This window comes from Nothobranchius furzeri, chromosome 5 (genome assembly GCF_043380555.1).
Source record: "Nothobranchius furzeri strain GRZ-AD chromosome 5, NfurGRZ-RIMD1, whole genome shotgun sequence".
NCBI lineage: Eukaryota > Metazoa > Chordata > Actinopteri > Cyprinodontiformes > Nothobranchiidae > Nothobranchius > Nothobranchius furzeri.
The window spans coordinates 1,072,096-1,097,514 of record NC_091745.1 but is presented as its reverse complement, the minus strand read 5'-3'; the positions used below and the strand labels follow the sequence as shown (position 1 = coordinate 1,097,514).

General features: G+C 43.9%; 1 long non-coding RNA gene across 1 annotated transcript; it reads left to right on the top strand.

Moving 5' to 3' along the window:
- Positions 1 to 24,280: 24,280 nt before the first annotated feature.
- LOC139069909 (uncharacterized) lies at positions 24,281 to 24,713 on the top strand. Its single transcript, XR_011520578.1, has 3 exons — positions 24,281 to 24,347; positions 24,417 to 24,484; positions 24,554 to 24,713. It is a non-coding gene; the product is annotated as an uncharacterized lncRNA (long non-coding RNA).
- The last annotated feature ends 706 nt before the right edge of the window (positions 24,714 to 25,419 follow it).

Below are 25,419 nucleotides of genomic sequence, written 5' to 3'. Positions count from 1 at the left end.
AAAAGTTTAGTCTGTCTCATAGTCATGACAGTTATGTCATATTGAACAACAGTTGTCTTTGATTCTAATTTTAATGATTCTGTTTCAGGTGGAACAGGTGTGTGATTCCTGTGTCCTCTGGCCCATGACCTGTGTCAGCCCGGTTCTGGATGTGACCTTGCTGAGTTATCTGTAGCAAGGAGCTTGGCTGTCTGGGAGGTGGTCTGAGTTGGTTCTGTGCTCTGTGGTGGCTGCTGGTTTCCTGGTGCTTGGGGCGGTTCCAGAGTGCTGTTCCTTCGAGGTCTCACACTTCACATCCCAGCACACACACGAACACATGCTTGTTGATGTTTGTTGTTCATGGGTTCCATGTTTATAGTTGTTCATCCCACGTTTTCTTGATGATTCCTAGAAATGTTTCTTCACAGGTGCAGCAGCTGGTTTCTGTTTTTTATGTTGGTTTCTGAGTTGTTTTTATTTTCCTCTCTTATTTACTTGTTTGTCCTCTATCAACCCTCTTTATTCCAGATTGGTTCAGCATTTACATGCTAATGTGGCGATACATAACCCAAACCAATATTACAATGACATAAACTCGTACACAAAAGTCTCCTCTTGATAGAGCAAATCTGTTCAGCACATTCTGACAGACAGACCACCATTCGTCTGTCATGTTGCTGTACAGGACATTTTTAGAGTTGTTCTTTTTAAAGATAAATTGTATTACATTTAAAGAGCAATACTTTCACATTATCATTTTCCCACACTTTCTGTATACCTGTATTTTGTTGTTTTTCAATAAAGAATGACAAATTATTTAAGTTTACGGGTTCTTTTAGCACACAAATATCTATCTGTAAAAATATATATACAATTATCTACAAAGCTAATATTTACATAACAAGTATGATTGGGTTTTGCAACACGATAGCCTCTAAGGTTTATTTTAGTAAGATTTTTAAACCAAGTTAAGTTAGGAAAGAACACATTTCTTCTGCTAAGAAACTGTTGGACTTAAAGTGGGCCTGTTGTGGAAATAACTTGGCATAAATGATTCTTCCCTCCTTTTTGTCTTAACCAAAGAAATTCCAGTAATTGAGCAAAAACATTTTTTTTTTTACATCACATCTTATAAAATAACAGGACACAAAGTGTCGGTACAGGAAGATGTGATGTGAGGATGCACAACAACGGCACCATTTAAGCTAGAAATTGTCATGGTCTGCGTCAGCATCTCCCCTCAATGGAAAAAGAAGGGGAGAAGGTTTTTCCACCTCAGTCCGCACCAACCGAACCAGGAGACACGGACGTCAGGGAGGCCAAGGTTGTCTCCGAGGGTCTCTGCCGCTCTCTGGGCACCACGCCTCACGTAGCTGTCTCCAATGATCCAAATGGCTATGGAGAAAAAAATAGCAGGTTTGGCCTAGCTGTTAAAGTACAAAACCATTCATGAAGTGGTCAAGACAGGTACATGGTACTTACACTTGCTGCTTTGTGTAGCCGACGTTGAAGACACACAGGCTGCCATGGTGACCTTTTAACAGATCTCAGAAAAAAATGTAATAAAAGAATGAAACTTAAAAACTCCCAGACCTCATTTCATGATTGCTAATCAGCTATGGCTGATTTATTGTTTGGATCACAGTGAGTTACACTGATTCTAATATATTTTTATTTCTATTACACATACATACTTTTTAATTATTATTTTCACATGACTGTAATCAGGCTCTCTTGTTCTATTCTCATGATAATTCAGTTTCTTCCAGTAAGTTATCTTGTGCTGACTTCATCTGTATAATGTCTCTTTACTTTTGGTAAATTGTACCGAGTCCAGGCTACTTGGCTGTACAAGATACAAACAAGTATTACATTTTAGAAATATATGAAATGTATTTAGCATGCTAATTTATCTCAAATACTAATAACTACCGTATTTTCCAGACTATAAGTCACACTTTTTTTCATAGTCTGGCCGGTCCTGAGACTTACACTCCGGAGCGACTTATATACCAAATTATGTAGGCTACACCGCGCTGCTGCGGGCAGGCTCTGGACCAGGAATGAGCTCCCCTGCCCCGCTGGGAATAAAAAACACACAGCCATTACCTGCTGGAGCCTGTTGCACACTGGATCTGGCCCAAGTTTCAGCTCCTCTGCTCCGCCATCACCTGCTGCAGCCTGTGGTGCGCTGCTGCGGGCCAGCTCAGATCCAGGAATGAGCTCCCCTGTCCCGCTGGCAGGGTTTCAATCACTGCCATCCTCCACTGGAGACCGTGGAGTGCTGCTGCGCCCGCGTTGTTTATTCTGTTATTGTTATCTGTACTTGTCTTGCTATGTGAAACGCTTGGTCTCAGATTTTGTAAGAAAAATACTGAAATTTCCCCCAAACTGCAACTTATAGTCCAGTGCGACTTATATGTGTTTTTTTCTTCTTCATTATACTTTTTATGGCTGGTGCGACTTATACTCCGGAGTGACTTATAGTCCGTAAAATACGGTACGTTAAAAATATTGAAAACTTGCTCAAAGAAAAAAATGTTTTCATTAAGGAAATAACTTATAAACTTATCGATTTATTACTTTTTTATTCACAGGAAGATAGTTTTCATGAAAAAGCGCCGCAAACCTCCAAGCGCCGCAAACCTCCACACAAACTCTGTGTGAGCTTCAGGTCGCTGATGTTCCACAGAGTTAGCTCCGGTTGTAGCTAGGTAGCTACCTCCATTAGCTTAGCTCCCACCTCCGCATTAGCTTTGGATTAGCATCAGGTTAGCTTGTAGGTAGTTCGACCGGGTGTCGTCATTTGATCCCAGCCTTACAGCCCCACCCTCAGCTCCACCTCTCTTCCCTTTTGTGGAATTGGCTGGGCTTGACGGAACCTGTGACACGGTCAAAATGGCGGTGGTAGCCACCTCCCATTTCTCTTTGAAAACGTGTTATTGGAGGTCTATGGAAACCCATTGTCCATATGTATTTGTCGATGGTCCTAACATGCTGCAAGCGATATATTTAAGGTAAATTAGTAGCTTTTTTAAATAATTAAATTTTCACATTTTACCAGTTAGTAGTTTTGGGAAATGAAAACATCATGAACATTTCTGGTTTAGTTTTCATTCAGATTTTTTACTAAAACAGACTTACTGCTCCTGTACAGGTGTGTTCTTGAGCTGCCTGGACGACACTCTAATTTTTTGTAGTGTGTTGTAATGAATCAAAAGGGTCAATTTTCACCATCGAATTGACACAGTAACCTTTCATACACGCCAGAGCTGCAAAGTCAAGGTTACACCAGCTGGAGGATTCAGACACACAGATCAACCTTTCGCTCACTTATTGTTCTTCAGCGCAGACATAAATGAACTGTCAAGGTCTCCCGCAAAAGCCCTCATCTCTCTGGTTGAATGAACAAGACGTTTAAATGAAATGTTTGAATAATCTGTGCTTAAATCAATGAAGTTGAAATGAATGTTGTTCTTACAATGATCCATTGCAGAACTTATATAAGATCACTATGTGTTTGATTTGACAAGTTAATCATTATCTACACTCATACACATCTTCTTAAGATACAAATTAAGGTTAAGGTTCACCTCACATAACGTTTAAAGATTCTTATTCACAGAGTTAAGAATCTTGTATCTGAAGGAAGGCGTGGCTTTCTGAGGAATGCTTTGGTAAAGCCTTCCAGACATGGCACGTTCTGATTTGCCAGAATACGCCAGAAATCACAACAAGGTAGTTTGATAAAACAAGAATTACTTCCTGAGTAATTCAGTTTCTAGCGGAGTTCCAAACTGGCCAATTCGGAACAAGCATCCTTGAGACATCTCTTTTGACATACAGTCAAAACCTGTTTGCATGCTGCAAGCTGACACAGCCAGACGGCTCCCTAAGAAACAAATCCACTTTGGATGCAAACAAGCATTCCAGCTTCTGTTGTGACCTGGAGATATCTCAAGACTGGACAGGTCGTATTGGAGTTTAATCTACTGGCTCCCGGTGCCGTGAGCTCCACCCGACTTCTGAAAGTCTAGATCTGCTGGGGTCTCCGCCAGGGTTTGTGGACACAGCAGATTGCGTCTGATGCTGTTTTATTAGTAATCAGCTCTCTAGTTTATAGCAGACAACAAATTATTTTACACCCAGATTTCACAATTTCTTTCAGATACAAATATTCTGCTAAACATCTAGTTTACATCACACCACCTACACATCACATTACATTCCATTTCCACTCCATCACATCTCATTATTCATATCTTGTCATGTATAATCATTAGTTCAGAAAAGAATAAAATTCCTTTTTAACTATATACCTGACTGTCTGAATTAATAAGAAGTGTGTTTTTGGTGGGGCTGCACAGTGATGCAGTTAGAGCTGTTGCCCTGCAGCAAGAAGGTCCTGGATTCGCTTCCTGGCCTGGGATCTTTCTGCATGGAATTTGCATGTTCTCCCTGTGCATGCGTGGGTTCTCCCCGGGTACTCCGGCTTCCTCCTACAGTCCAAAAACATGACCGTTAGCCCCCCCGCGACCCCACATGGACAAGCAGGTTCCGAAAATGGATGGATGGATGTGTTTATGGTCCCTGAACAAGTTAAAGTAATTATAATCATCAGATTAAACATTCAAAGATCAATCAGATTGATATTTCATATTTATATGGACTCACATCTTATTGGTCATAATTAATTTGCAGTCCTTAAGCTATAAAGTGTGACCGCTATGTATTCACACTTTGGCCCACATATTCACAGAGAACATCTGCCTGTATACAACAGTTTAAAGAGGAAGTCGTCCTTCAAAAGTTCCGATCAGCCAGTTCTTTTAGCTTCTGGGTTGGCTCAGATCGAAGCCTCTGAATCTTTACCACACATGATAGATGAGAAGAAGATAATAGACACCAACGTCTTGTTCTCACCACTGTCCTACAGTGCTTCATTTAGGAAAACCCTTAAATCAATGAGCTGAAGCTGCCGCATTCTCAGCTTAGTCACAAAAGGATTTGAATCATTAAAAGTCTTCATATTGATCATCAAACACAAATGTTGTGTTTTTTTTTACATTTTTCTCTCACTTTTCCATTTTAGCTTCTCCAGTAATTTCCTATAGTTTATTTTTTAAGCGGTGGGGAAATACTGGCCTTCATTGCATTCGTCCACACTCTACCTCTCCGCTATTATTCCAATTTCCTGTTTCCTCTTCTTCAGTGTTCATTCACATTCTCTAACCAAATGTCATACGGCAGCTGCCGGTGTCTTGCCACTGCAGCCTGAACCCATAAATCTGCACTAATTCTCCACCTCTCATCCGTAGTATATAAATCTTCTTACTCACTAGACCACTGGTTCTTTTGATGAATGGGCACAAGAAGGCAGAAGGAGACAGAGCAATCCACACAAACGCAGAGAGCCGAACTGTGGTCGTGTTGAGGGAAGCAGCAGAATTTCAATCCATTTATTTTATCAACTAGTTTTCTGCTGAGATTCCCTTTAGAGGGAGAAGTTGCAATTTTTTATTCTGAGATTTGATCAGTCCATCCGACCATTATCTGGTCCATTATCCAGAGTTAGGTTGTGGAGGTAACGGATCCAGAAGAGAAACCCAGACAAACCTCTCCCCAGTGACCCTCCAGTTCCTCCTGAGGTATCCCAGCCAAGTGGATATATATCATCCTTCCTGTGGAGTTACCTGAGACTCAAATTCTCAAAAATGGAAAATGCTGACTTTTCTGATCGGATCCATTGCACAGCCATCTCCTGAGGAGCTTACTGTGGATTGTGGTGGTGGTGGTGGTTAACACATCTCTTTTAACAACAGTAGTTTCTGCATCTTGCTTCAGCCCTCTCCCACTCCCCCTGCTTCAGCCCTCTCCCCCTCCCCCTGCTTCAGCCCTCTCCCCCTCCCTCTGCGCAGCGGCTGCAAACTCACTGATGCACCTGCAGCCTCAGAGTTACCGCTAAACATTAAAATAATTATTTCATTTTCCGTTCCTCACTTCTGATTACCTTCAGTGGTGTCTGTATGTTGCAACAGAAGGTACAAAAACTAACTTGTTTTTATTTGACTATTTTTCTGTCCTGTCTGTTTATTATCTTCCTGCATCTCCTCTCAATCCTAAAGAAAAACTGCTACCTGGCTCATAGGCGTCATTTTAACCAGGGACGCCGGGGAAATGTCCCCGGCAAAATTTGTGATTGGCAGCTGTGTCCCCCCCACTTTAAAAAAAAGCCTGCTGATGAGGATTTTTGTTTTACCAGCTCAGATCTTATACCAGGGGTCGGCAACCTGTTCCCATCAAAGAGCCATTATTACCCGTTTCCCACAGTAAAGAAAACACTGGGAGCCACAGCAGCTGCGGCGTTGTGGGCGGGGCCTACCCTCAGACAGCAGAGAGCTGCTGACAACCAGGTGACAGCAGCCGGTACCGGTCGCTCGCATGGGCGTCGCACCCGTGGGGGATTCAACACCCACACTTTTCCAGCAGTTTTGCTCACCTCCACACCAGTCTGGTTTCTCTACGTCGCACTCACTCTGTTTGCCTCATCTCCTTCTTCTGACAGCTGATGTCGGGTTTCCAGGAGAGCAGGAGAGGGAGGGACGGAAGAGCTCGACTGAATTCATAATTTTACATCTTGACATTAGCTGTACAAAGTCTGAGTTTGATAAAGTGAAGAACAACAATTTGCAGAGGTTTATAACAGGCGCGGCACCAGGTTTTCATTTTTGGGTGGGCCACGGTAATTTTGGACGGGCCTTAATAAGCAGTGACTTAAGTGAAGCAGGCAGGTCGCGCTAGAAAATTTCGTTTAAAAAGACGTCATAAATGTGTTCCCCCGTCATTTTTATTTATAAAATATGAAGTAAAAACTCACAATTTAATTTTCATTCATTTGCCATTAATATTTAGTCTACACCCGTGCGTTAAGTGGATCATCTTCCAGTAAACGCAAAGCATCCAGCCCACCTCTCCAAATGCGTAAAATGTGCATCAGCCGCTAGTTAGGCGCGCCGCGCGCACCGTCAGCTACGTCAGCCCAGACAAGAGCAGAGCAAATAGAGAAAGAATAGAGGATAATTGTGTCTGGATGTGGATGGAGATTACATTTTACAGCAGCCTGATCATCATTTAAATACGTAAACCATCACCTGGCTTCTAGTCCACGCTATCAGCATTGTTTTAATTGGTGTGTGTGTGTGTGTGTGTGTGTGTGTGTGTGTGTGTGTGTTTGTGTGTGTGTGTGTGTGTGTGTGTGTGTGTGTGTGTGTTTGTGTGTGTGTGTGTGTGTGTGTGTGTGTGTGTTTTCCACTTCAAACACTGGTCTAACCAACCAGACCAGCATGTCCAGTAACACATTAATGTTACACTTCATGTAGGCTAGGAACGTTTCACCTGCCGTGGCCCGACCGCTTCTGCTCCACATAAACTTTGTGCGTAATCAAATGTCTCTACAGGAGCTTTCTGAGCTGAAGAGCTATTCTGCTCAGACTGGATGCGTCATGCGTCTCCATATTAGAGACGGGAACAAGCGCTGTTCAGCCAAAGTTTCATAATTTCATAAAAAGAACATTTTTCCAAGTGACACATCCCTCAGAGAGACCGGGTTTCCAGACCGCTTCAGTGGGAGGAAATCATCGCATGCACCGTGGTTCTGCGCTGCGCTGCGAACCCCTCAGATCTTCAGCCCACTGTCCACCGTGGGCGCTCCGAGCCGCGCTGAACACAGTGTCCAGTATAAAGCTCTGATGTTCTGATGGGAATCAAGTTACCTCTGCGATGTGCGTAACGATTAAAATGTCAGCTCATCCATGCGCATCAGTGTGCGTCGGGGTAATTCTTTCAAAACAACCAACATCCTTGAGTTTATCCGTCAATATGTGGCAAGGTGGAGAAACGAGGGCCCGGGCGGGATTCGATCCTCAGACTCCCGGGTGAGAGTCATACGCTCTAACCAGTCAGCCAAAGGGACAACCCCTTGGTCAAGTAGCCAGGGCGCATTATCTATCGGGACACTGTGACAGGACACTCACACTGCCACACCTGATTATGAAACTTTAGCTGAATAGTGCTTGTTCCTGTCTCCAATGTGGCGACGCATCCAGGAGCCGTCTGAGGAGAAGCCCAGAATCTCACATCCTCCAGCTCAGGAAGCGCATATGATTACGCACAAGCGTGACGCGTCAACCCGGTCTCACAGTAAGTCCGGGTTGGACCTGTTCAGGTTTACGCATACAATCTTTACATTTAGAATTGGCATACAGATGTAAAATTTATGCAGTAAAATATAAAGCATTTTATTTAAATATCCATTCATTATTTTACAAGCACAGAGAGCCGCATCAGATGGATGGAAGAGCCGCATGCGGCTCCAGAGCCGCCGACCCCTGTGCTAGCCTACTTTATTGTCCCCAGCAATTTTTAAACCCCACTCAAGTGTATGGTTATTGTCCCCAGCTATTCTGACAACAAACTGACACCCTTGGCCTGGCTTCATATATTTTCACCTTATGAGTTACCTTTGAGCTGCAGTTCTAAAAGATCTACTGACCGCAAAAACAGCGGAGTGTGCGCTGCGCGCCGGCCGCACCAGTGTGGTGAGTCACCGGAGGACAAAACAGGTGATGCGCTCCACTCCACAGCAGGTCAGCAAAACGCATCAGGCACAAATAAAAGACAGAAAACATAAAAGGAAATGAGCCGACATAAACAATCGCATGCTAAATTTGTTTTCGAGGTGGCGACTCCTAATTTGATAATGTTACTGTGGCCGTGCTCAGGACGCAGATGTCTGGAGCGTGTCAACGATCTGAGCTTTGCATGGGTAAGCTGGTTAAGATTGGGATGGCCTAACCGCGGGTGTCAGTACCAACGCTCTGGCACCGTGCCTCCCAATGGGCAGGGGCTCGTCACCTGCTGTCTTTTCCCAGGACTGCATCTTGTCGGTCATTATCACGTGACAACGACTAGTCGATGACAGGCATAAAAAGTCACTACAAAGCAGTGAAGTCAACTAGTCGACTAGTTGATACAACCCCTAGTATATGTAAGATTTCTCTATAGGAGCATCCAATAGTGAGTGTGAGGGGCCACAGATCTGCCCCCCAAAGATGTGTAGGAGATGGAGGGAGCTCCAAGTCCCAGAGATCCAGAAACTGCCCCAGAGTGCAGGGACCCCATGGAGACTGTAACCAAAAAAGCCCCTGCCCCTCTCAAGAGGTGCAGAGGATTTCCCTGGGTGGCCACAACCAGCAGCCGGCAGAGTCCCGGGAGATATCAGCGGCAAGCCCACAGGCCCGTCCGCAGCCTCCCACCCCCTAGCCGGCCGAGCCCGGAACCCAGCGACCCGGGACCCAGGGGCGACCAGCCCCGCCGGGGACCCAACAGAGCCCAAGGACTCAGATCCCACCAGGCAGCCACCAGGATTGATCAGGCAGACGCCAAAAGTCTTAAATCCCCTGACCCGGGAGCCACGAACACTCAGGCAGACCAAGGCGCCACACTCCACACCAAATGTGGCTGGAGGAGGGGAGGCAAAGATGTATAGCAGCACAAGAAGCCCCAGGAGAGTGGAGGAGTCCAAGACCCCACCTGACATATACAGCCATACACAGACACAGTCACACACTCCCTCCCTCATGCTCACACATACACATTGTAGCGTAATGGTTGTTGGCTCTTTTATGAAAGATTCACCATTCTACATAATAATCTGGAATATTAATTTTAACAAATTAACAACCAAATGTTATAGAGATAAGAAGACTCAAAGGTTGTTTTCATCGATAAACTGACGATCATATCCGGTTGTCTGTATTTCAGTTCAATGAAAAGACAAGTTTAAAATTTAAGAGTTTTAATTCTTCAATTTAAACTAACAATTTGAAATGACAATCATAGGAAAAACAATCAACATTGGCAACCTTGTTGGACAATCTTTAACAGTTGATATTTTAAGCTTGCACAAATAGACCTTGTGTTGGATGTGCTAAGATTGAGGATGATATAGTTATGAATGCGTGCATGCAGGTGTCTGAGATTGCTTCAGGGAGAGGGAAGGTGAATCTGAGTGAAAAATTATGTTTTGCAATTAAACTTTAGTTCTTATTAGAAAAACAGCATCAGAACGCTATCTGGTCATGTTCTGCCTCACCGTACTTAGGACCCCCTTTAGATCCGGACCTCGGAGGATGTGTTATCCAGATGCCACCTTGGCTGACAGAGAAGACGAAGGTGTGCGACGGTCCAATCCAGAGTTGACCTCGGTACACGTTGCTGATGCGTTCAAGCAGATGCGCTTTCTCAAGTTTAAATTAACTCAGAAATCAAAAGACTCTGGGACGAGTCTGCGTAAGCTGGTTGCATTTTAGTTATTCTGTCTAGCTTGACAGAAATAGCGTGGGAGGAGAAAAGAGCCGGCAGGGCTCCTTTCCCCGTGGCGTTCGTTCCGCACTTCCTCTCGCTTCCGTTCTCTCTCTCGTTCTGTTCTGAACTGACTCCTTACCAAAACCACTTCTCTTCCCAAAGCAAACTTGTTGTACGTCAGAGCAAATGTGTTTTGAGTTACTGTGGATACGGACCTGTATGAGCAGGTGTGAAGGTCATCGCTAAACATCTTCAAAAACATTATTTAATCAAGTATACTGACTCATTATAGTTCATTATGATTACCCAAAGCATAATAATCATTCATTTGATTAAAATACATTTATAATGAGCAAAGTGATCAAATGGTTATTTAGCATTAATAAACAAAGAAAGCTCAAGACTGTTTTATTATGACTAGACTGAGTGAAGTCCTTCTTCTGGAGATGCAGGTGTTCTCGATGTTGTGGAGTCCTTCAGACTTGCTGGCGGCTTAGGTCTTAATCTGTGGGTGAAGGTGCTGCGTGACCCAGCTTTGACCCAGCCGGGCAAATACGACCTTTGGCACAGAAACCCATACTTCCTCACGTTACAATCCCCCCTTTCACAACGACATGGTGGTCAAGCGAAAACCACCTGACGTCGTGACCTCAACGACGTGATGTACTCATGAAGGAAGGCATTACAGTGTTCCAGATGAAGGCAGGAGCGAGGAAGCGTCTCCCCACGTCCCGTGAAGAAAGGATTAAATCCTGATTAGATGATTAAGGCAAAACTGTTGCAAATCATTGTAAAGTAATCCACTTAGGAGATCTTGAAAGCAGAGCTATTTCAATAGCAGTCAATTTCATCAGCAACAATGCAAAGGCATTTTCAAAAGGAAAAGGTAGCCCGTGTGTCCACACGGAGCTGGGCAGGTGATGTCGGCAGATGACCACCCATCCGCAGCTAATCCCCGGACGTAGTCCAGGCGAAGTCCAGCGTAGACCTCGATACCTCTCGAACCACGACCGAAGCCCCATGCGACAGGAAACCAGGAGGAGTAAGGTGAAGACGACCCTCTGAAGGCGGAGACCCCCATGGAATGGAGAACCAGCAGACTTCGAAGGCCAGACGAGCTCAGGAGAAGGAGACACAGAGAGAGGCAGCCCACACGATAGATTGTGTTTGACGCAAATCAAAGAAAACAATCACAAACCTATCTATGAGTACCTTTTGAACCATGTGAAGGCATTTTGTGAATTATCTAAAGAAGAAATGTTCTGCACCCTGTTCTACATGTCATGTGAAAAGGAGATGCAGAGAAAACACAAATAAAAGCAATCAAGTCCTAACTGATATGTGAAAATCATCAGGCTGCACTGAGTAAAGGCTTATAAAAAATAATAATACGAAGGGCAAATTGGCTTGTAGCCCTTTAAGGGAAATTTTAACAAGTTAAACCCTGAAATCAAACATAATCACTCTACACAAAGCACTATTAAAAGATAGAGATGTAAATCAGTACTAAAATGTAAATCAGCAGATTAGAAGTCCCTAAAAATGTGAGTTAGTAACAGGACCCTGGCTGAAGGCAGGTAACCCGAAAAAAAAAACTCAAAGGATATCACAACTGTTAAAAACTCATCCAACAAAGAATCGAGTGAATTTGTAACGATCCACCAGGTAGTGGAAAAGTGTCCTGTCAGGTGTCAGAACCACAGCGGACCACACGTTAAACTCATAAAGCCGGTGTGAGATCTGGAGTCGGGATGTCCATCCACACACACATTCATCACAAGACAAACATGAATTAACATCAGAGACAGCTCTTATATCAGGAGGAGGTTCACCACTTTCTTGGTCCCAAAACGAACCGGTCTCAGGCATGTCGGAGGGTGTTTTTTCAGAATCGATTGGGTCACTAAGAGGTTTGAATCTGGTGTTACGAACCCACAGGGAAACGAGTTTGAACCTATCTGTGGGTCCCGTTCGGAACTGGATCGAAGCGGATGGTTTAGTAGTTAGATCAGAACCTGATTTTACCTGTCCAAGGTTTTTTATCAGCTTATCAGAGGCGACGTTCTTGCGATCAGAAATAGGAGTGAACTGGAGATGAGGAGATGAGGCTCGCAGATCAGGAGGCTTTCCACGCCCCTTTTGTTTCTCAAACTTATGCCGTGTCTGTGAGACAGGAAAATCAGAAAAAACAACAGTTCTTAGGCTCTTAAGAGCCTGCTCACCAAGAAGATGCACAGTGCCACCCAGATCATGCTGAAAGAGCAGGTGTTCAGATGTCCAAAGACCTGGAGGTTCCGGACGTGGAGGTTCTGAAACGGATTCAGGCAAGAATGGTTGCGTTACGGGTGTCAAAGCAAACACAGCCATGTGTAGAATCAGACACAGACACGTTGCTAGCGAAAGGAACATGGTCTGTCCTGAAAACTGAAGCCAAGAATACTTTCGGCCCAAGAATGATGGAGGATCCCACACCGGAACAGAAATACCAGGGTCAACCAGAGAATTTACAGACTGACTAGAGCCCTCCCCCTTAGAAGGTGTATCACCTATCCCCGGGTCTGAGGTCAACGTCGCCAGCTGAAGTGCTGTAAGGTCAGTGTCGGAAGACTCAGTGCCACTCAGCACCCCCCCTTTGTCAGGCGCGGCCCTGAGCCGAGCGTCGCTGCACGCACCTACCCCTCCCGGGCCGGGTGGTGATCCCGAGCCCGTGAGTGTGGTGCCCGCAGCAACCACCGAGGCCCTCCCAACATCATCACTGACCCCAGGGCAATGTTGATTGCGTGACCCAGCTTTGACCCAGCCGGGCAAATACAACCTTTGGCACAGAAACCCATACTTCCTCACGTTACAACATACAACCTAAGACTTACAAAAATGAACGCTAGACACCCACTCACGCTCCCCAAAGGAGTATATTCACCACACAACAACAACTTGCAGAAGCTACAATGATGTTCTGCTGAGCTGTGGTGGCCTCATGGAGGGAGACATTGGCTTGAACACTGCTGCTAACCATTTAAACATTCTCCTTATCCTGACTATAACATTTTACTCTTTCTGACATTGAATGTGCTACTACTAGTTTACCCGTTTATTTATTGATTCACTAGGATAAATACAAGAAAGTTTGCCTCTCACTAAACTTTATTTTTACTAAGAAATCACAATGTAACCATAGAAACACTACTTGGTATATATGCTCTGTGTGTGTGTGTGTGTGTGTGTGTGTGTGTGTGTGTGTGTGTGTGTGTGTGTGTGTGTGTGTGTGTGTGTGTGTGTGTGTGTGTGTGTGTGTGTGTGTGTGTGTGTGTGTGTGTGTGTGTGTGTTCTGTCTTCCCCATCCCCAGTGAGTCGTGGAGGAAGGCTGCTTATACTGAGCCAGGATCCTCTGAAGGTTTCTTCCTGTTAAAAGGATATTTTTCTCTCCACTGTCGCTAAATGCTTGCTTAGTATGAGGATTGCTGTAAAGACTCTGACACTAGTCAGTGACTTGATGCAACCTGCTGGGTTCCTTATATAGGAAACATTTTACTGATTGGCTTAATGAACTGACCTGTATTGGAATGTTTATTATGTGAAGTGCCTTGAGACGAATCTTGTCGTGATTTGGCGCTATATAAATAAACTTGAATTGAATTTCCATCTATCCTCATGCCCGAGCATCCCCAACCCACCCAAAGCTTTACCGCAGCCCCTTCCCCCGCTCCCAGCATTCCCCCAGTACCTTCTTAACCAGGTGGCTGTCATTATGACCCTTCAAACTGACCCAAAAATGAACTATCAACTGCTGCCTCCATATATGCAAAGGCACCTCCCCAGACTCCACCTGCAATGCACAGAGAGCAGTCGACCTAAAGGCCCCCACGCAATGCCTCAATGCCCTAGCCTGTGTACCATCCAGCTTTCTCAGATGCGTCTTCGCTGCTGACCCATACACTACACACCCATAATCAACATGTGACCGTATCAGACATACACCTACCAATCAGGAGTGTGAACTGGCACTTCTAACCCCCAAATCCTCCTCCCCACTCCTGTGCTTCCTAGAAACTGCAGCACTGCTTCAATGCACTTGTCACTTGTCCCAATCCCCAACGTTTCTCTAACTCCCAGCCTGCACCCCTCCTTCCCAACACAGTGATGTGTTCCACCACTCCTTTAGTAGCAGGCCATCTGAATGAGTGACTGCAGCTGGGACCGCTTGTCAGCACCGCCCACCTGGAATGAGGAGCTCAGCAGAAGGTTAATTAGGAGGAATCACCTCAGACCATGACACAGATATTCTGATTTAGGCCTATCCACACGTAGCCGGGTTTTTTTAAAAAACGAATATCCGCCCCTCCAAAAACTTGCATCCACACCGCCGCGTTTTAAAAACAAACTCTGTCCACACGTACCTGGATAAATACGCTGTTAAGGACATGCCAGACCTGTAGGCGGCAGTACTTCCCCCGTTCTTAACCTCGTCCTTCGTCTGTGGTCTTCCGCTAGGAGCAGTAATTCCGCTTGCAAAAACAAACAAGCAAAAAGCGCTTGGACAATTGATAAAGCGAGCGCAGCTCTGAGGGCGTCCATGCTGTCGGCTAGTGTAAACACAGGTCGCACACGTGATGTCAGCATGTTTTTGTCGTGGAAAGTGACGTTGCGGACCTTAAAACTCCGGTTTTGTCTGTCCACACGCAGACACCCAAAACGGAGAAAACGCAGATCTTCACTTTGGCCGGAGTTTTTAAAAAGATCCGTTTTCGTGTGAAAAAACTCTGTTTTCGTGTGGATGACAGGCCAAAACGTAGAAAAACATCTACGTTTTGGCAGATCCCCGGCTACGTGTGGACAGGGTCTAAGTTCACCCAATTTATTGTTATCAGGTTGTGAAAAAGAGCAAAAAACATCAACCTTATGGATGGATGATAACTCGTTGCTAATCGTTTCTTCACACAGCTTCGGGATTTATTTTTTGTAAATAAATAGCAACCTGATGCAATGTGTGTTGTTGCTCATCTCAGACCACAACACCTCTGGGATTCTTGTGCAACCTTAGAACTGAACTCATTTGTTTTTTCTGCATTGAACTATAAGTAATTCACTGTTTTCATGTAAGTTGCTTAGTGAAAGGGCATGGGCAGCAAGTCAAATGCAGCTGTTTTGTGCTTCATTAAAACCAGTTGCTTTACATGACTCTGTTGAGCTCGATGTCAACACATTTATCATTCTACCTTTTTTTGTCTCTACTGGGAAATACAATCATAATTGATCTCTCTGCTTTGCTGGTTTCAAGAAAGAAACATCCACAAGCCTGTCAAATACCAACTGTCTTTCAAACAGACATCTCAAAGACACAGTCCCTTGGCATAGTCTGGACATTTGTTCATCACTTTCAACACAAAATGAAAGTGCAACAGATGATATTAGTCGTTATAACAAGCCTGTCATGGCACCTCGCTGTTGCAGTTCTCACTATCAGCTCCATTTCACAAGTGGGGATATAAATAGAAGTCGGCCGGAAGCGGGCAGATCAGAGACACTGTTGTTTGAGCTGTGATAATAAAATGACAGAAGACAGCCGGCCATTTTAAACATCTGGAGTGAGATGAAAACTCCATGGTCAATATTTAAAGCCACAGTCTGATTTTTCTTGTCATCATCTCCGAGGTAGGGTTTAAAGGTAACTGAAGCCTTGGTGTCAGCTAGCAATACAACATGTAGAGAAATTGAAGCTATTTTTAAATGCATATATTATCAGTGTCTAAGTTTTTAGCCTTTAGTAACTTAGACGCTTTACTGGATAAAGATTGCACTGATTCCCAGGTTGGTATAAAATAAAAATTTTTGTGTGCACAGTACTTGTTTAAATCAGGATAACCAAACAGCAATTTTTTTTTTCATGTCTCAGCTGCACTTGTGCAATAAAAACGCCACAAGAGTCTCGCACAGCTCCAGATGGCCAGGCTGTCCTTGTGTTGTTAGGGTGTAAAATACATGTATAGACTGTAAAACAGTTTCAGAAAAGCTGCTCATTCTCTAAATAAATGGAGAGATTGTTTGTGGATAATAAGGTACACACACTTTTCAAGGCTAATTGCAACTAAAATGGACAAGGGGTGTTTTGGCCAAAATTCTATGTTTGATGATAACAAATTAGAAAGCAGAAATTTACCATGTTTAGCATGCAAACCATAACCTGCTCAACTCCAATGAGGATCATGTTGTCACGTTGAGAAGTGGAGGAGTAGGACCCGAGCAGGAGAGGATGTAAAATGAAACATCTTTATTAAGATGAGTCCAATGAAAACCAAGTGTAGTACAAAGCTGTGGAGGTTCCTCCAGCCATTTCTCAGTGTTAGTATTTATTTTTTTCCACATGCTGGTTTATTTCATTTTGTTGCAAGATGTTTACCAATGGGTGCACACATTTAGTAATTTATCTTATACACAGTTTATTTGATCATTAACTGTTTTCATTTGTATTCCTGAGATTGGATGACCTGGCAGAGAGAGGGGACACTCCCAGTGTAACTCCAGGCAGGAAGTGGAACATTCCATCTGGCTCCTGGAAGCAGGGGACTTGATAATAAAGAAACCAGAAACCAGACATTCTGAAGCTCTAATTGAGTTTCCCAGATTTTGTTAGGATGTATTAGTTAAACTTTTTGTGGTAGTTATACTTTGTTGACTTAGTTTCCTAGGTTTATTTACTGTTTGTCTTGGTGTTTCCCCTGTCTCTCCCCTCTTCGTTGTCTGTAATCTAGCCTGTGTGTATAAATTCCCCTGTGTGTCTCAGTTTTGGTCAGTCTTGCTTGTTACTTTTAGTTAAGGTTATTTTTGTGGCCATTTTTTCCTTTGGGCCCGGTTTTGTTTTGATTTTGGTTGATTATTTATGAAATAAATGGAGAAGATATTCTTTTAATACCATTGTCCTGGAGTTTTACTGCTCGGTCCCTGACAGAAGCCAAAAATACCAAGTAGGGCAGAGCCAAAGAAAACCTAGTAGGGCATAAGCCGAAAAACCTAGCGACCTAGACAAAACAACGCCGACACGAACAATGAACCAAAAGCACACTGAGACGCAGACAGGGTTAAATACACTGGGGCAGGATGAGTGGGAGATGAGCTGCAGGTGCGTGGAGAGAGAAACCTAGTGAAATCAATTAACTAATCAGGGAGAGGAAAGTGAGCTGAGGAGGGGAAAATAACATGACCTGAGAATAAAAACAAAACCTAAAGACAAGAAGAGCAAGATAAATAACTGATGATCTAAGGAGGAAGGAGAACTAAAAAAATCGGTGGGGAAAGAAACACACTAAAAGAGACTATTTAAATGAAAAGCTGAACTTATAGAAAACTACAGGGGGGTGACTAGGGGAGACCAACTGGAGCACAGGACCTGGGGGGATACCGGTGGGGGTGGGGGGGGGGGGGGGGACCTGGAGGGGCTGCAGACAAGGGGACACATGAGGAACACAAGGAGACGCATAAGGGAATCCTAGAGGGGGACGGAGAACACAAGGAGACACATGAGGGAGACGCAGACCATGACAGATGTTAGACTACAAACCAAAGGAATGAGATACACATAAAGGTGTCATCAATATTCTTGGAAAAAATTGTTCAAGCAAGCTACATTTTGAAAAAATAAAAAAAATAATACAATTCAAAGGTCCGACTCTTCTTTTCAGGCTCGCCTATGTGTTACAGAATACGATGGCTACAGAATATGGTACAGCTTGTGACAGACACAGGAGCAGACATGCAGCTCTGCTGAGCGGCATAAGGTCAGACTTTCCAGACTTATCTGCGAACCCGAACCTCCTCCCACTCCCACGGTAAAAATGTCTACATCACAGCAGTAAACATCTTTACAATCTGGTGCAAAAAAAAAAATTTATTTTTTTTGAAGTGTAATAGGTCAAGTTTACAATCATGACAACTCTGACAGGGTGCTATTTTATTTTTGTGAATTATTCATTTAGATTTATTGAAGTGCTTGAAATTATAAATAATATATTTAATTGACAGGTAGCTAGCACTAGCAGCTTGCTCCCGGGAATCTGATGGCTGCCTTGGGTACTGTGCAGTTGACCTTGGTAACCTTGCCCTTTTTCTGAAACCTAACGCGATATCCCTGGGTATCGTAGTAGACAGGGATCTTAAATTAAACAGGCATAGTGCAGTGATTAAATCTAGTTTTTTTAAATCAAACTAAGAAGGTTGGACAAGTAAAGAACTTGCTATCAAAACACTATTTTGAAATGATAACTCACGCATTTATTACATCGAGACTTCATTCGTGTAATTCATTGTACTTGGGTGTTTTCCAGTCTCACCTCTCCCGTCTTCAGCTGGTGCAGAATAAGGCTGCACGTCTGCTCACTAGGACAAGACAGACGGAGCATGTTACTCCAGTCTTGACCTTACTGCACTGGTTGCCTGTTCATTTTAGAATCGAGTACAAGGTGCTTTTATGGGTGCTTAAATTAGGACTGAAACGAATCATCAAATGATGGTTTGATTCAATAAATTCCTCCATTCATTTTTAAGTGATTCAAATCATTGTTAAACATGCGCTCCACAGTCTGAAATTTTTTTCCTGGCACACGTGATCTAGGTGCTGTGGAGGAAAATAGGGCGACCAGCAAAGACAGAAAACATTATAAAAGGCAGAAACTGTCCAAGTTTGGGATAAAGAGTTAAACTGCGGGTAGATTGGCTAATGCTAAGCTAGCGCGTAGCATCATGAATCAGGATCAAGAGGAGTTCTGAAAAAAACGTGATTGTGAATGACTTAACTCCAGAAGTGGAAGAAAAATCCCCACTATCCCGTTTATTTGTGGGTCTCTGCAGCAGCAGTGGTATGGAGAAGAACCGCTGCAGCAGCTACCTGGAGTCTTCTTGTTGCTACTGAACGTTTGTGAGTCTGCTCCACACACCGCAACATCCTTCGGCCAGCCATTGCAGCATGTAATTCACAAACGCTTCTATATTTGGATATACAGTAATTTAGACTGTATTATGTTGCCAACCTGTACATAATAAAATAGAAATGCCACCATTACATTGTTACAAGTAGAAATTAAAGCTGCATTCCTTAATTTGTAAAACAAATTAGCTTCAAATGTTTTTTTTCATGCCTCTTAACAACATGTTAATGTCGCATAGCTATAAAGATATTGTGGAGATTTAAAAAACCCAGAAAAAATGAATGAAGTGGTTATTTTGAATTTTTCTAAAAACCTCAATCAATAATTTTTTTCGGTCCGAAAGCAGTGATTGAACAACTTGTTTGTCTGTTTCGCCAAACCGCTGCATTTCTGCACATCTCCGTGATCTTCATTTTGTAAAGGATTCATTTTTCAGCAAAACACACAACCGGAAGTGAAACGCTCGGCCGAACCAGAAGTGAAATGTTCCGAAGGTCAGAGAAGAAGAAACAGCCGAGCGAAAATTAGAAGATAAAACCAGCCGGCAGCTACTAACATTCCCAAAAAGAAAAACCGCATTTCAACTAGCAGAAAGTTTGCACTAACCAGGGTGAAGGTTGGCATCACCTTTTAACAATGGCGGCAGTCACATTTGCTAAAGTTTGTATTTTTCTTTTGGACAAATAATGCTTGCTTCGTATCACAATGTTTTAGCAACATTCAGGCTTTGTTTTATTGTTTGGTCAGAAAGATTGAGCTAGATTCTTGCTTTGTTTCATACTTGTGCTTGTCACCTTCCTTTGTTAGCTCTAAAAGCACGCTATGCTAATACTACGTAAACAGAAATGAACGTGATGTTATGAAACAATAACCGTTGACAAACAGATCATGGTCAATTTATTCATTTATGTAATTTCCCCGTTAATATCTTCACTTTTGTTTTTTAGCATCAAACATGCAGCATCTTATACTCCACTCCTTCATAGCATATCAAGTAATATATGGAACATTCACATTATTATATGACATAAAGCATTATAATTCAAAGACTCTTTGAGTCTGGTTAGCATAGCAACTGCCTTTGTTATTTTATACCATCAATATGTTTATGACCCCAAAACCGTAATTTCCCTCATTCTTTCAAAAGTAATGCCTTCTATAGCCAATGACATGTCAGTATTTACTCCTCTCTCTTTTGTACTGATCCAATCATGAGATACCAGCTCACACACCTCCTGCTCACCATCTGCAAGCTGGCCTGTTCTCTGGCCAATGGGATGTTTGAGTGGCTGAGGAACCCACAACCTTCTCCTGCAGCACCTCCTCCCTCTACTTCTTCTCCACCTTCTCCTTCTGCTCCAGCACATCTCTCGCCTAAGGATGCATATGGGCCATTCCCATCTGTACCGGGTCGGCCCGGGCCGGGTAGCCCCAGTCGGCCCCAGCCTGGCCCGGTTGATTCCACACTTCCTTGCCTTAAGCCCATGTGGGCTGATTCTACCCACCAATCAGAGGCTTGCTCTAATGGAAGGTGTGAATTTGCTGTCAGCAGTGGGTGTGTTGGCCCTGGTCGGCCTGAAGCAGACCCCCTCGAGAAGAGGGCTGAGAATGAGCCTTGGTTGGCCCGGAAAAATACCAGGCCACCCAGATATGTAAACGCTACCCGGCCCGGGCCGACCCGGTACAGGTGGGAATGGCCCATTAGTTTGAGGTGATGATGGCAGACAAAGAAGCTTCTGTCTGAAGCGGAGCAGCAGGAGCTCATGACATCTGTCATTACAATGTGAACAGGGTGGTTTGTGTTCTTTAATGTTTTTGTTTTTTAAATTCAAGTTCAGTTAATTTAAGCATCAGTCTTCTCTCTCAAAGGTGCAATTCTCTTCAGGTGGTTTCCCGGGAGAGGTCCAGCAGTGAGAGCCTCTTGGAGGAAAATTTAGTAAAGCTGGTTGCGGATGTGTTCAACTGCCAGACAGACAGGGGTGCGAGACTTTCCTGTGTATGTGGTAAACAGTAATGTTTTATTCTGTTGAAACCAATGTTTTCTCACAAATCTGTATTTATTAAATTTTATACTTTTTATACTTTTTATACCTTCTTATATAATATTTTTGATTCTCAGAGCAATAAGGAATGCACGTCTGACATCCAGACATGTGGAACACCTCATGGTGAATAACCAAGCTGGATTGGTTTGCTACATGACCTATCAGCAGCTCTTTCTGGACCAAGCAGAGTTCACGATTAACACCCTCATCTACACGGTGACCATCCAGCTTCCTGAAGAATCTCCTTTGTGCTGTGAGGCCGCAGATTTTGGCCTAATTCTACGTGGTTGTGTTTTTGATTAAACAGGAGGGACTGCTGGAGCTGAATGACCTGACAGCAGCTTCTCTGGACAAGCTGGTGGAGGTCACGGGGCTCTGTAGGAGAGCAAGTGGAGACCTCACTGAGGAAAATCCTGGAATGACTGGGTCAGGCAAGGATAAGACTCTTATGGACTAGAACTGAGCAATATGGCCTCAAATTATTATCACGTCGAAAGTTCTTGTTCACGTCCTGGTAACTGCTCACATCCACACAAGCTGGAGGGCAAGAACCCCATATCCAGAGCTGTGTTTCTGTAGCCTAGTGAACTCGACCAAATTCTTGCTTTGCAACGTTTGGTCTAGGCACGCTCCATTGGAACCTTCGCAGCTTCTACCAGGACTCTGGCTAGCCAATCACAGCTCTCTAGAGGGGTTTCAAACACATAAAGAGCTGTGATTAGTCCACAATGGTGGGCCAATCATAGTGCTCTATCTGCTTAGTGAACAAATCACAGAGCTTTATCCGCTTTGTGGGCCAATCAGGGCACTCTATATGCCTGGTGGGTGGGATGATGCAACAGAGTGAAACAAGAGTACGTCACATTCATTGTCCAGTGGAATGCGGAGATCATTTGAAAGACAACGGTAGAACCCGCCCCACAACCGAGAGCCGTCAATGGAGCGTGGCCAGACTAAATAATACATTTATTTAGTCTGGCTTGCCAGGCTAGTGTTTCTGTGGTTTAAGCTAACAAAATAAAACCTAGGGATTTAGGTATTATTACGGCCATATTGATTCACATGAACTGCAAGAGGTGTTCTGCTCTCTGTTGTTCACCGTGGCAGAGCGTGTTCACATATCTGGAGGGTCGTGGCCTAAGGATTATGCCCGACGGGAGAGGTGAGAGTTCTGGGACAGTGTTTGTGTAAGCTAGCTAGCTGGGCCTTGCTTGTTTCAATATTCGTTACACCACCTTTAAGTGTACTGATCATATGTGAATATATTTAGATATGTTTAGACAAAGATGAGTTATTTTAATGAAAGAGGAGTCATTTTAATGAAATAAAAGTCAAATTTTGTTAACTTTAAATGTCAGCTGGGAAAGATGGAACTACACAACATCGATTTAATACATATTGTTGATCCCTTTATCATTTTGTTGTTTTATTTTTTTATAATTTTAGCAGCAGACCACAGTCTTGTTTCACTTGAAATGTCAACAAATAGAATACTCGATTAATCGAAGGACGATTTGTTAGAACACTCAAATAATAAAATATTCGTTAGCTGCAGCCTTAGTTTAAATTTCTTCATGGTCCTGTTCCAAGTTACCTCTCTGAGCTATTGGTTCTTCACTACCCTTCACGCTGTATGCGGTCAGCTGATATACTGCTCCTGGAAGTCCCAAGAATGAGACGTAAGCTCAGAGGTGAAAGGACTTTTTCAGTAGCGGTCCCTAGGCTTTGGAATGCACTGCTTCTGCATATTAAGTTGGCATCTTCTCTGTCCTGTTTAAATCTCTCTTGAAAAGCAATTTTTATGCTTTGGCTTTTAAAACAGCATAAGAGTCTTTTCATTTTTATACTTTTTAATGATGAGTATATTTGTGTGTTTTGTTTTTCGTTTTGTTCATAATAAATTTTCAAATTCTGTGAAGCACAGGTCAGTTTTGTACTGTAAGGTGTCACGTCCCAACTCCCCGGCCTCCATGTCACATCTGGGCAGTCACCCTTTAAAATCAAAAGTCAGCCGCCTGCAATGTTGATGACATCTTTGTTGAAAAGAAGAAAAAGATGTTTGTCCATCCCAGCCATGAAGCCCCCACTGGGACAGTTTTTTTTTTTTTTATATTTCACTTTTCTTAAATGTTCCATTTAAAGTGTTTATGCCCTAACTGCAAGTCTAAGTGTTCTGTTCCGCTGTGATATGCTGCGCCTCTGTGGGGATGTTAGTTAATCTGCCCAGCAACAGGGACAGTCTTAGTTCCTGAGTGACTCAGCAGTTCTTGGCTGCTAGCAGGCTGAGTGACTCAGCAGTTTTTGGCTGCTAGCAGGCAACTCCATAAAAGGAGATTTCCTTTTTGGAATGTCCCACCTTAGCCTAGAAGCAATGCTGTTATTGGCTAGTGTAGGCAGTGATGAATAGCTCTTTGTTTATTTTTTCCTGTCTCTAAATAACAACACTGTGGTGGGGGAAGAGAGTCAGAGTGAGGGAGGCGAGGTTCCGACCAGGCTTTCTTACTCTCTGCTGCAGCGTATAAAATCTACCAATCTTCTCTGGTGTGGTTCCTTTTGGTTAAAATATCTAACATTTTGGTGCCGTGACCCAGATGTAGAGGGGGCCCCGCTGTGGGACGTCGTCGAGGAGCTGCGGTCGCGCAGACTTTAAAGTCCTGGAGCTTTGATTGTCTCACGGGACAGCTGTGATAGCTTCAACTTTGTCTCCCAGCGTGCCCACTCCTACGTCCGGTTCGGTTTGAACCGCACGTCAGGGGTATTGGTAAGTCCAATTTTCCTTTAACACCTCATCAATAAGTGAGTCATTGAAGGTCAGCTAATTTTAAAGGTTAGAGTCCTTTCAATAAAAGACAGAGGTAATTTCTCTCCTCAGTGTAGTGGGATGAGTCACCTGCCACCGAGTAATTGGACGACCTATCATTGAGGGAAGGCGCTCATATAAATAGGGCCTGAGGTGGCGCTACAGCAATCTTTTACTTTGGCTTAACTTCCGCTTCATGTGTGAAGAGCTGTTGTGTACGGGACTCCGGCGTGTCGGACTGTGAGTACTATTTAAAAACGCTGCAGTAGTTGCATGGAGTCTGGTGTTTATTGGCTGTTCCTGCCACAGGAATTGTTGTATGTGGTCCTCCCAGAGTAACGGAAGGCTTCTTTTATCCTATGTGCTTCAAAGAAGTGGTATGTACATCTGCGCTCCTCTCCACTTAGCTGTGGCTTTAGGATAAGACTAATTAATGTGTCTTCCAGATCCAGGAAGGGGTGTGTCTCCACAGGAGACTCTGTTGTTCTGCTGTTCTGCTGCTTTTCTGCACAGTTTCGTGAGATCTCTGTTACCGGTTGTTGACCCGGTGCTGGACCATCATCCGGCTCCAAGACCTCTCCACCCCGCTGCTCGGACTGGTTGACGGGATCAGCGGAGACCATTGGGAGCGGCTTTGTCACTCGCTCCTCTGTACCGTATACCAGCGGAGGGCGTACACCCGCTGTGGGGTTGGGTATTCTAACGAGGGGCTGCGGGCCCTACCGGCAGTTGTCGTCTGCCCGGGAGCTCATAAGGACGGCTGAGGCGCAGGCTAATAGACTCGTGTGCAGGCGAGCTGTATGCTCGCTCATTCCCTGACGGCCTGCCTGCTCAGTCGCGTGTGTGTGTGTGTGTGTATGTGTGTATGTGTGGATTTGGATTTTTACTGTTTTCTGTTTTCTTTTCATTTAGGCTGTGAGCTGACAGTGGTGGTCGAGCCCTGGTGGTGGTCCTTTTGATGGTGTGCGTGTGCTCCAGATTCACTTCACCCCCCAAATGCATGCACGTGTGATTGGGGTGAAATTACTTGTGGTTGGTATTTAGTTCTGGGCTCTCTTAGGCAGTCCCATTAATCAGCCTCAGCCTAAGTTGATTTGGTTTTAAGCAGTGTTGATCTGCAGGTGCATGGTGTTTTTAGATTATTTTAAACTCATTTTATTCTTTGAATAAAATCTGTTTGTGTGGAATGGAACTCCGTCTCAAGCTTGATTTGTAAAAATGAACTAATGTGCCTTTAGTTTCAGTCGTTTTGGTTCCTGATAATCAGGTGGCGTTGTTTCTAAATTGATAAGTGGCCCCGGTCGCCACATCA